This window comes from Rutidosis leptorrhynchoides, chromosome 2 (assembly GCF_046630445.1).
Source record: "Rutidosis leptorrhynchoides isolate AG116_Rl617_1_P2 chromosome 2, CSIRO_AGI_Rlap_v1, whole genome shotgun sequence".
In the NCBI taxonomy this organism is placed as follows: domain Eukaryota; kingdom Viridiplantae; phylum Streptophyta; class Magnoliopsida; order Asterales; family Asteraceae; genus Rutidosis; species Rutidosis leptorrhynchoides.
This window is the reverse complement of record NC_092334.1, coordinates 546,382,914-546,396,783: the sequence shown is the minus strand read 5'-3', so window position 1 is coordinate 546,396,783 and position 13,870 is coordinate 546,382,914. Positions and strand designations below refer to the sequence as shown.

The 13,870-nt window shown below is 29.9% G+C and overlaps 1 non-coding gene across 1 annotated transcript; it reads left to right on the top strand.

Annotated features, from left to right (window-relative positions):
- The first annotated feature begins 953 nt into the window (after window positions 1-953).
- Window positions 954-1,060, top strand: LOC139895144 (small nucleolar RNA R71). Its single transcript, XR_011775608.1, has one exon. It is a non-coding gene; the product is annotated as a small nucleolar RNA R71 (small nucleolar RNA).
- Window positions 1,061-13,870: the final 12,810 nt, after the last annotated feature.

Here is a 13,870-nt window from a genome sequence, read left to right as displayed (position 1 = left end):
AGTGGCCAAGTCTTACTTCCCGACGAAGTAAAATTCTGTGAAAGTGAGTTATAGTCCCACTTTTAAAATCTAATATTTTTGGGATGAGAATACATGCAGGTTTTATAAATGATTTACAAAATAGACACAAGTACGTGAAACTAAATTCTATGGTTGAATTATCGAAATCGAATATGCCCCTTTTATTAAGTCTGGTAATCTAAGAATTAGGGAACAGACACCCTAATTGACGCGAATCCTAAAGATAGATCTATTGGGCCTAACAAACCCCATCCAAAGTACCGGATGCTTTAGTACTTCGAAATTTATATCATATCCGAAGGGTGTCCCGGAATGATGGGGATATTCTTATATATGCATCTTGTTAATGTCGGTTACCAGGTGTTCACCATATGAATGATTTTTATCTCTATGTATGGGATGTGTATTGAAATATGAAATCTTGTGGTCTATTATTATGATTTGATATATATAGGTTAAACCTATAACTCACCAACATTTTTGTTGACGTTTTAAGCATGTTTATTCTCAGGTGATTATTAAGAGCTTCCGCTATTGCATACTTAAATAAGGAAGAGATTTGGAGTCCATGCTTGTATGATATTGTGTAAAAACTGCATTCAAGAAACTTATTTTGTTGTAACATATTTGTATTGTAAACCATTATGTAATGGTCGTGTGTAAACAGGATATTTTAGATTATCATTACTTGATAATCTACGTAAAGCTTTTTAAACCTTTATTGATGAAATAAAGGTTATGGTTTGTTTTAAAATGAATGCAGTCTTTGAAAAACGTCTCATATAGAGGTCAAAACCTCGTAACGAAATCAATTAATATGGAACGTTTTTAATCAATAAGAACGGGACATTTCACCCGCTGCTGTGTCGATGTCTTTTCGTGTAGCAACATCGCATCCTTGGTAGAATATTTGCACTATTTGATAAGTGTCTAAACCATGTTGAGGACATCCTTTCAACAAGTTTCTGAATCTTGTCCACGCCTCATATAGAGTTTCATTTGGCTTTTGCGCGAACGTAACAATTTCTCCTTGAAGTCTCACGGCTTTAGATGTCGGAAAGAATCTTTTAAGAAATTTCTCAACTAAGACATTCCATGTGTCAATCGCTCCTTCAGGTAACGATTCTAACCAATCTTTGGCTTCTCCCTTTAAAGTCCAGGGAAATAACATGAGATAGATCTGTTCATCCTCAACTTCTTTGATTTTGAATAGAGTACAAATCCTATTAAAGGTTCGAAGATGTTCATTTGGATCTTCTTTTGGCATACCACTAAATTGGCATTGATTAGTTACAATGTGTAGGATTTGTCCTTTGATTTCATAATCTGGCGCATTAATGTCTGGTTGAGTAATGGCGTGACCTTGGCCAGTGCGTGTAGCTCTCATTCGGTCTTCCATACTTAGAGGTTCCTGATTTTTCATGATTGAATTTGTTGAATCTGAATCACTAGAGGATTATGATTTAATGGTTTCTTCCTTGACAATCTCTGGATGAATAATTTGTGGTTCCGAAGGAAATATTAGTGGTTCAGGATCTCTGAATTGTCCTTGAATATCCTCCGGATTCTCAATTGTGAGATTGGGTTCAAAAAATGGATTATCAAAAATTTGAATTGGAGTACTTGGTCGACTAAATGATGATTCTAAAGAAAAATCAACGGCGACAATATTGGCTAGATGTCTTGATCGAGTTACAGGTGGTGAACGTATGAAAGGTGGTGATCGTTTTGCTCGGTGCATTCACTGAATATCCTATTAGTTATAAAGATAAAAATTATTAAAGTTATCAAATTAATATACTTTTCTGATTTTGCCCACGTTTCGAATAGCCAATAGATGCAGCAGGTAGCCAGGACCCCTTTAAATCGGAAGCCCATAACTCGCCACTAACAAATCCAACTATTACTACGAACCAGAAAATTTTGGATGTCTATCAATTTAACCGCTTAAAATAATTTTTCGTCGAAATTTAAAGAAAATAAAGAAAATTCTATGTCCTAAAAACTAGAGCGTAGAAATGAGAAAGAAAAAGCGCGTCGAGAAATAAGAGGTGAAAAACAAACGTCGAAAATTAAATAGTCAAAAAATAAAAATAAGAAAGTAAAGCGTCGAAACTTAAAAGTCTAAAACTAAATATTAAAAATTGCGTCTAAAGGTATTAAAACTTAAAGGAATTCTATATCCAAAACGGCAATAACTTAAAAAGGCACTAAAACCTATTAAATATTAAAGCGATAAGTGACGTCGTAAAATTCTAAAGCGCCTAAATCTTAATCTAAAGAAAAAGCACTTAAGGGATTTTACGGCAAAGCCTAAAAATCTAGAAATATAAAATACAATGGCAAAAACTAAGTTTAAAACTAGTTACGAACGATAAATTACAAATTACAAATTAAACGTTAAAAATATACAATTTATAAAAAGATATAAAAAATAATAAAATTACTTATTTTTATAAAAATATTATTCTTATATTATTATTTTTTATATAAAAGGATTAATTTATATATTAATAAAACTAAATTAAAACTTAAAAATACAAATTAATTTAAAACTAAACTAAATATTAAAAAACTAAACCCTAATTACTAATTAATTAATAATAATTATATTAAAACCTAACCCTAATCGTACCAGCTGAGGTTTCTGATCTGTCACATCAACTCATGCGATCGCATGAGTTGAGTGTTATAATTCCATGCGGTCACATGGGTTAGGATACCAGGCCAAATTTGTTGGGCTGCTACAGTGATCTGCCCGTTTACTCTTTTAATTATTTTTTTTTTCTGAATTTAATTTATAAAAATAAAATATAAGTAATATTTATTATAAATAAATTTATATTTTTAAGAACTAAAAATAATACTTTTATACCTTTATATAAATTATAAAATATATTTTCTTTTTACTTAAACACTTAAAAATATAGAAAAATATTTTTTTATGTTTTTATATTTTTGAATTTTAAAACTTATGTAAAATTATATTTTTACAAAAATACCTTAAAACTAATTTTTTTATAGCGTTTCGCTTTCGGTGTGATGCTCCCTGACAGCAGCGCCAAAAATACTTGATGTGTGCGAGGGGTAGTACGAAATAGATTATATTTTACTACGAAATACTATTAAATACGATATAATTTTACACAAGTTATTTATTTATTTATTGAATGGATATACCTAAACCTTGCTACAACACTTATAGGTAGTGTACCTAATCGTAGAGTAGTGTAGTTTTTAGTAAGTCCGGTTCGTTCCACAGGGATTTGCTGAGTTTAACGCTATATTTTTATTAACTATATTTGTATAAATATATATATAAGTATTATTATTATTATAAAAGGGGGGTTTTACCATTTAATGACCGGTTTGTCGATTTTAAGTCCTAATGCAAAATATTAAATATAACTTAATTTAAAGCGTAAAGTAAATGACGATAATTAAAAGTGCGATAATTTAAAGTAGAATAAATAAAATGACGGTAAATAAAAGTGCGATGAGATATAAAATAAAGGAATTATGCTTATTTAAACTTCCGTAATCATGATGTTTGACGTGTTGATTTAAATTTATTACCATTAGTTAATTGTCCTTTGTCCTGGTTTATTTGATACGTCCATCTGGTTTTTGTCCATAATAGTCCATCGGTCATAAATATAAAGTGCGAGTGTCCTCGTCAAATTACCCTTATACCCGAAGTCAAATATTCCAACTAATTGGGAATTTAAATTGTAACAAGGTCTTAATACTTTGTTAATAATTACACCAGGTTATCGACTGCGTGTAACCCAAGGTTTTAATACGTTGTTAAAAATTACACCAATTTTCCTTGTATGTAATCCACCCCTGTTTTAATGAGTCCATTGACTATTAATCCATTCCCGTGTCAGGTCAAATGAACGATTATTAGTATTTATAAATATCCCGCCCATCGTGTCCGATCGAGTGTATGTGGTTATTTATAATTACCTCAAATTGTAAATCTCTATATTAAATTAACGAACTATCATTTAGTTAAACAAATATAAAGCCCATTAATAGCCCATAGTCTAATTTCCACAAGTGTCGGTCTTTTGTCCAAACCCCAATTGTGGTCCAAAGCCCAATAACCCAGTCTTAATATTTAGTCCAACATCACAATTACTTCGGCTTAGATAAGCATAATAATAACTTAGCTACGAGACATTAATGTAAAAAGGTTGAACATAACTTACAATGAGTATTAATAGCGTAGCGTTACACGGATAGAGTTTCGACTTACAAAACCTTAAAATATTCCTTACAATAACCCAATTATTATTAAACTTAAATTAAAATTAAAATTATAGTTATAAATATATATATTTTTTACAGAAGGAAGAAAGAATGAAAGAGGTGTACACAATTCGACAGAAAACATTGCAATTTATAGGACTTGGCCTCACTTTTCAGGCCATGCGATCGCATGGGATTATAGCTTCCAGGCCATGCGATCGCATGGCAGCCTTGGACAGCTCATTTCACTTTGTTTTCTAGTTTGTCGACGGTTTTTAATAATATAATATAATATATATAATTTTATATAATTATACATATATTATATTACATTCATGTGCATAGTTGACTTGTACTTTCAGTTCTGTTGAGTCGCGCGTTGATAGTTGGTTCATGTCCCAGTTCCGGATTTTCGAACGTCCTTTCGTACGATTTAATATCTTGTACTTTAAATTTTGCGGCTTGTACTCTTGTAATTTTTAGACGTTTCTCATCAATAAATTGAACCACTTTGATTGTACTTTGTACTTTTTAGCATTTTGGTCGTTTACGTCTTCAAATCATCGAATCTGTCTTTTGTCTTCACCTTTTATTATTTAAACGAATATCACTTGTAAGTAGAACAATTGCAACTAAAAGCTTGTCTTTCTGGAAGGATAATGCTATGAAATATATGTTCGTTTTTAGCATTATCACCATAGCAAGTTGAATCACTCAAAACGGATTTAAAACGGAGAAGTTATGGGTAAAACAAAATTGGTTAAAAATGGTTAATTTGACTACGGGATGAATTGACAAAAATCTATACTAACCATATCCTAACTAACTTATATTGTATTATACATGTATTCTAACATATATTATGTAATCTTGATAGACCATAGACACGTATACTATGTTTTGACATATCATATCGACGTCATCCATATATATTATTTGGAACAACCATAGACACTCTATATGCGGTAATGTTCGAGTTAGCTTTACAGGGTTGAGGTTGATTCCAAAATAATATATATACTTTGAGTTGTGATCGAGTCTGAAACTTGTATACATTGGGTCGTGGATTGATTCGAGATAATATATATTGATTTATTTTTGTACTACTAATTGTGGACAACTAATTGTGGACTACGAACGTTGGACTGTTAACTTAATAAACCTAAATCATTAAAACATAATAAAACATATTGTGAATATATTTCGATCATACTTTGATATATATGTATATGTTTGTTATAGGTTCGTGAATCCTAATGACGGCACTGAAAAAGTGCAAGGTTGGCCTCGGATTCACGAACCTATATTAAGTATATATATATTTATATAATGGTCAATATCTGTCTAACAATTTAGGTCAAGTCATAGTGTATCACAATCCTAATGCTCGAGATTATCATGCAAAAGTCAACAAAAGTCAATCTGACTAAAAATTATTTTCCAAAATTTATACGTGTTTATTATATAACTTAAATATAGTCGCTTTATATATATTTACGTATATTTATCAGATTTATTAAAGTAAATAATAAAAGTCATTTATTAATAAAAATTTATATTAAAATATATATATATATATATGATAAAAATATACTTTTATATATCTTAAGTAATAAAATTTATAAAGTTCAATTAATATCATAAAAATATAGTGGTATGTATTATTAAGGTAATTATGTTACTTGTGGTAAAAATATCTTTGTATTACCTATTTATTTTATAAAATAATATTGATAATAACAATAATGAATAAAAGTTGTATTTTGTAATAATAATAATTATTATGATAATAACAATATTTATTTACTAAAGATGATTATAATAAAATGATGATTCTAATCATGATAATAATAACGATACTTTTTAATATTAACAGTAATAAGAATATTTTATAAAAATATTAACTCTATTCCAAATAATAATTTTTAATAATAATAATACTAAAATGATAATAATAATGATATTTTATAATAATAATGATATTTCTATTAAAAATGATAATTTTAATAAAAATGATAGTTTTGATAAAAATATTAATTATTCTAATTCTAATAATAATAATAATAATAATAATAATAATAATAATAATAATAATAACGACTATAACGATAACGATAACGATAACGATAACGATAATAATAATAATAATAATAATAATAATAATAATAATAATAATAATAATAATAATAATAATAATAATAATAATAATAATAATAATAATAATCATTTTAACAATAATACTTAAAATTATAGATAATTCAATTGACGATATATTTTAATCCGTTCATTGAAATCATACGCTTTCTAAATGAAAAGTTATTAATTTTTCGCCAGCTTTCCAATGACATGCATATCATATACCTTATCTAAATAGAATATGTAATTAATTCATGATCTATCATAAAGTATTTAACGACAATAATAAGCATGCAATAAAAGATAAGATTTGAGTGCTCACGTATCAGGGATACACTATTGCAGGAAAGTACGTAGACGCAACGGAGATGATAAATATTAGTTTGACCTCACGAGAAAACCCCCGAACATTACCCATAACCTCCATATCTATAACCCATATTTTCCTTAACTCTATCCCGCTCGTAAAACCCGTTTTGAAAATAACTCGCTTATGACCTCGTCGTAATATTTTATGTATATTAATACTAATTATAATACTAATAATAATAATAAGATTAATAATAATAATCTTAATAATATATATATATATATATATATATATATATATATATGTGTGTGTGTGTGTGTGTGTGTGTGTGTGTATGTGTGTGTGTGTGTGTGTAGTGAGCTCGAGGGATAGATAAGAAGTGAATCAGAAACTGAACGAGTTAGAGCTTTTATAGATAGGATCTGACCAGGGTCACCATTCGATCGCATGGCTCCCTAGTGTTTCTCCCATGCGATCGCATGGGCAGCATATACAGCTCATCAAGTTTTGTTTGATCCTGCTGACACCGTTTAATTATTATTAATTATAAATAATTAATTAATCTATATAATTAATTAGATATTATATTATATTTAGGTGCATAGTAAACTTGTAAAATTAGTTCCAATGACTCGTACGTTGTCGCTCGACTATGTCCCAGTTTCGGTTTTTCGAAAGTATTTTCGTACGCTAAGAAAACTTGTACTAAACGATACGCGACGTGTACCATTATCAATAAATAGACATAAATTGTTGATAAACTATATCACTCAAAGTGTAACTTAATCATTTAAGTGTTTTGGTTATTTGCTTCTATAAATCATCGTCTCGTTGTATATATATATATATATGTATATATATATATGTATATATATATATATATGTATATATATATACATATATATATATATATATATGATAGTTTTATTTTAACTCAAAACGTTTTATAACTAAATTAATATTAAGTTTTATTACATTGTAAAAATATATATATAATATCATTTTAAAATATTTATTTGAAAATGATATATAGTTTTTCAAAACTAATAATATTTCAAAGTCCATTTTATATATTTAAACTTGTTTAAATAATAGAAATTATTATATCAAATAATATTTTTAATAATATGAAAACTAAAAAATTAATTTACGAGTCAATCACTGTAAAGCATGCTTTTGAAATTTAAACGAGAATCTCCACTAACTTTTGACAAACTCTGGTTAATGACATTTTTTGTAAATCACTTTACCAAATATTCTGAATACTGATAAAAAAGACAGATTTCTTAAATTATTGTGGACCTCATTACGGACATATGTAATCTAAACACAATGTACCTGATGACTCAATCATTTGGTATCATATTTTACTTCCTTAGATAATTATATTAAAACAAGTACGTTCATGTAAAGTATTATACATTTAATACTTTGTTAATACCCTCAAGTTATAATATATACACATATATAATCATATTCGTTCATATAATGGTTCGTGAATCGTCGGTATTTGGTCGAGGTTAAATGAATCTATGAACATAGTTTAAAATTCTTTGAGATTTAACTTAACAAACTTTGCTTATCATGTCGGAATAATATAAAGATAAAGTTTAAATTTGTTCAGAAATTTCCGGGTTGTCACAGTACCTACCCGTTAAAGAAATTTCGTCCCTGAAATTTAATGGAGGTCGTCATGGTGATGTGTGTGAGGCGTACTAGGAAATAGTTATATTTTTACTACGAAAAACTATTAAATACGATACAATTTTACACAAGTGATTTATTTATTTATAGAGTGGATATACCTAAACCTTGCTACAACACTTATAGGCAGTGTACCTAATCGTACAGTAGTGTAGTTTTTAGTAAGTCCGGTTCGTTCCACAGGGAGACTTAGCCAAGCTTAACGCTATATTTTTAACTTATAATTGTAAAAATACAAAAATATATATAAGTAGTATTATTATTATAAAAGGGGGGTTTTTACCGTTTAATGACCGGTTTGTCGATTTTAAAACTTTTTGTCGCAGTTAGAACCTAATGTAAAATATTAAATATATAAAAGACTTAATTTAAAGCGTAAAGTAAATAACGATAATGAAATTGCGATAAATAAAATTGCGATAAATAAAATGACAATAAATAAAAGTGCGATAATTAAAAGTGCAATTAAATATGAAATAAAGGAAATTAAATATGAAATAAAGGAATTATGCTTATTTAAACTTCCGTAATCATGATGTTTGACGTGTGGACTTTAGTTTATTCCCATGGGTTAATTGTCCTTTTCCTAGATTATTTGATATGTCCATACGGATTTGTCCATAATAGTTCATCAGTCATAATCATAAAATGTGGAAGTCTTCGTCAAATTATTCTTATTCCTGAAGTCAAATATTCCAACTAATTGGGGATTCGAATTGTAACAAGGTCTTAATACTTTGTTTAATGAATACACCAGGTTATCGACTGCGTGTAGTCCAAGGTTTTACTACTTTGTTAACAATTACACCAATTACCCTTGAATGTAATCCACCCCTGTTTCAACAAGTCTATTAACTATTAATCCAATCCCGTGTCCGGTAAAATGAACAATTATTGGTATTTATAGATATTCCGCCCACCGTGCCCAGTCAAGCGTATGTGGTTATATATAAATTCGTCAAATTATAGATCTATATATTAAATTAATGAGGTATCATTTAGTTAATATAAAGCCCATTAATAGCCCATAGTCTAATTTCCACAAGTGTCATTCTTTTATTCAAACCCCAATTATGGTCCAAAGCCCAATTACACAATTTTAATATTTAGCCCAACATCATGATTACTTCGGCATTAAATAAGCATAATAATAACTTAGCTACGAGACATTAAATTAAAAAGGTTGAACATAACTTACAATGATTAAAAATAGCGTAGCGTTACACGGACAGAATTTCGACTTACACCCTTACAACATTCGCTAACATACCCTTATTATTAGAATTAAAATTAAAATTAAAATTATAATATATATATATATATATATATATATATATATATATATATATATATATATATATATATATATATATATATATATATGTATACGAGTGAGAGATAGATGAAAGATGTTGTAAAGTTCGATCAAAACCGCGAAATTTATAGGCATGTGGCCACAAAAAGTGGCCCATGTGATCGCATGGAAAACAAGCCTACAAGCCATGCGATCGCATGGAGGTAGGTACCAGCTCACATATTTTTGTTTTCAAGCTTGTCGACGTTTTAATAAATAAATATAATATATAAATAATTTTAAGAATTATTTAAATATTATATTATATTTATGTGCATAGTTGACTTGTAATTTTTAGTCCGTTGCGTCGAGTGTTGAGAGTTGACTCTGGTCCCGGTTCCGGATTTTCGAACGTCCTTGCGTACAATTTAATATCTTGTATTTTGAGTTTCGCTCTTGTACTCTTGTAATTTTGAGACGTTTCTCATCAATAATTTGAACCACTTTGATTGTACTTTGTACTTTTGAGCTTTTTTGTCGTTTGCGTCTTCAATTCGTCGAATCTATCTTTTATCTTCACCTTTTATTATTTAAAGGAATATCAGTTGTAAATAGAATAATTGCAACTAAAAGCTTGTCTTTCTGGAGGGATAATGCTATGAAATATATGTTCGTTTTTAGCATTATCAAATATTCCCACACTTGAGCATTGCTTATCCTCAAGCAATATAGTCTTGAAATAAAAATATACTAGAATCACTTCTTTATTCTTCACAATTTGTACATAAGTGATTTCTATACGGCGGTATGAACAATGGTAGTAACGATGTGGTTTACAGTCCCACATGACTATAAAAATTTAGATCCTTTAAGGAAATTTGATCTTTATGAAAACATTTGATCTTTTGAAAATACAATCTAGATTTTACCCTAGATAAGTTTTCCGGAATAACCCTTCACCGGTGTTTGTAAAATGTTTTTGTGGGTTTGGTGGGTTTCATATTTGAAAATTTTAGCTCAAAACTTATGGTTTTGTGTCACCCACTTGCTAACCTTGTATTAGGAAAGCAACACGTCCAGTATACTTGCTCCGTATATTACCTTTCGGTAAACTATTGTCCGGTTGTAAAGGAAAGCGTTGAACAAGCAACTGTTACGGCAATGTCCCCTGACATGCTTTTAATTATGGTCTATAACTTGTCGGATGCAATTACTATCCTTTGTAGAAGCAATAGTGAAGCTCACCCTATAGTTTTTCGGTATGACACAAGGTCCTGTCTTTGACCATGCTATGCAACCACCGTTCTTACGGTTGACACCCGATTTGGTTCAGGTGACCTGATGAATTCCAGGTGAATTCCTAGGATTTTATGTTTAATGGTAATGAACGCATTAAAAATGAGTTTTTCAGAAAACAAATTGGTTTGTAATTTTGATCAAAATATTTTCTCGTTCAAGCTCGAGTTTAGATATCATCGAATTCCATGAGTTTGTAATTCTCAATCTTTAAGGTCAATCTCTAGGATTGAGTAATATCGGTCTTAAAAGCTGATTTTTGATCTTTAAGGAGATTATCCTTTATGGGGGTCTGATTCATTAGTCTTATCAAGCTAATTTGCACGGTGCCCTCCCCATTTTACGAGACAGGTCCTCTCATGGTTAGGATAAGTCTGACCACATGTCGACCCTGTTTAATGCTGAGGTCCATGGATTTCCTGCTGATTTTAGAGATGACTTTTCTAGATTTTTCGTCAACCTACAGCTGGTCTGGACGACAACTTCTTGACCTAAATCAAGAAGCGCGTGTCTTTTTCGGAAGACTTTACTTCCTTTTAATGATGGAATTGATTCATCGTGTAGATCCATCTTTTCTTTTATCGTTATTATAATATTGCGGGTAAAACAGTCAATTTAGTCCAAAACAAAAGCAACTGCAATAACTTTACAGAAACATGTGATAGTTTTTTAATTGAATAACTTGGTGCATTCTCCCCACACTTAGTTTCTTTCTTTGCCTTTTTATTCTCCTTTATTCCATTTTAAATGAATTCAAGTGTTTTAGGGTGTTTCTCAATTTATGTCCTTCCCGAGGTAACGATAATTTCGGTATTAACACCTAGTTTTCATCGTTCATAAATATGTATAAACATGATTTTGAATTCATTTATCTGAAAATTTTTTAAAATTTTCACAAAATTTGGCAAATAAACCAAGTGCAAACCCGAGAGAATTTATAACCCTTCCCCACACTTGAGATCATGCAATGCCCTCATTTGCATGAAATCAAACTATAATTATAAATTCACGAGGGTGATAAGTGTAGAAAAGTGATTAAAAATACCCAGTTTGTAATTACAAAGCTCGTCAAATGATAGATGGCGCGCCTCATCGTTCATTCCTTCTTGTTTTATCACACATGTTTTTCTTCAAAAACGGTTGCTTTTCTGAACTGTTTGCTAATCTTTGAAAATGCGTCTTGTACCCTAACTTATTATACATGTTTATTAACGAGTTATGTACTAACCGAACCCCGAATTTAACGTTAAGTGGGGTTACACTTCCCCATACTTAGCTGACGACATGTGAAGTCGGTAGAATAAGTTCCACGAATTAAAATAGTGAGCCAGTTATTTACATCTCGGGTGGTATAAAATATATCAATGGGTTTAAAGTTTAGACCCACCCGATCGTTACTATTTAATTCTTTTTTAAGTGTAACTTTTAGTAAATGGATATGTCTCTTTTCTGGTTCCTGGTCAAATGGATCGATATACACCGACATACATATTTCTATAGGGTGGACAATTCCTAACATTTCCTTTCGTTCATTCTCGGGATCAAAGTTTTCACCTCTATTACCCAATTGGGTGAAATTCGAGGTGTCAATATCTATTACAGCTTGTAGTTCATCTTTGGTATATGACTCGTCTATTGAGAATATTGGGTTGGAAGGTTGTGGAATGGTGAATTTCGGGATCGAAGCAAATTCTTCTTCATTAATGGTACTTACCGGTCCCACCATTTTGGTCTTGGGGGTAAAATTTTCAACGTTATCATTTTCCCAAGAGTACCAATTTGTCACCCTTACTTCTTCTTCATCCATTGATGGATCGTTGATTTCGTCGGTAGAGGCTAATGTGTCGATATGTTGTGAAATTGGTAAAGCTGAATAAAAATTATCATCGGGATAATTGGTGATTTCGGAGCTCTCGAATTCATCAAAATTCAATGATATAAGATTTTCTTGCACAATACTCCTCAGATCAACAGGTGTGTAATCTGATAGAGTTTCAGCTTGCTGATTTACAAACTCTCTCATTTGTTCATTTTGAGCATCGAGTTCTTCGAGTTTGATTTTCATATTATCTAAAAGATTTTCAGACACATAATTTTTCTCGCCTTCTGGTTATTGAGTTTGGATATATTCTTGAGAATAATCCAAATTTGAATTGTATTCTTCATAATCATTCCATTCAGGTTCTATGGGTGCATAATTTTCCATAGGAACGTAATAAAAACATTCCCATGTAGAGTGATAATCTCCACAGATTTCACAACCAGTTATTGTTTCGTCATTCGTGATCCAAGATTGACCGAATGAATTTTCATCAACACTCGTTTGAGAGTATTGATTTAATTGATTTCGCATGTCAGAAAGAGTTCCCAAGATATTTTCGAGGTTTTCCATACTACACTTATTACCAAATTTTAGCTACAATGTGGTGCATTTATTAATTATCCTATTAGTTATAAAAGATAAAAATTATATAAGTTATCAAATTAATAGACTTTTCTGCTTTTGCCCACGTTTCGAATAGCCAAAAGATGTAGCAGGGAGCCAGAACCCTTTAAATCGGAAGCTCACAACTCAGCCACTAACAAATTCAACTATTACTACGAAGCAGAAAATTTGAATGTTTATCAATTTAACCACTTAAAATAATTTTTTCGTTGAAATTTAAAGAAGTTTTAGAGAAGAAATAGAAAATTCTATGTCCTAAAAACTAGAGCGTCGAGAAATAAGAAAGAAAAAGAGCGCGTCGGAAAACGTCGAAAAATAAAAGGTCGAAAAATAATAAAAAGAACGTATCGCGTCGAAACTTAAAAGTCTAAAAACTAAGAATTAAAAGTTGCGTCTAAAGGTATTAAAG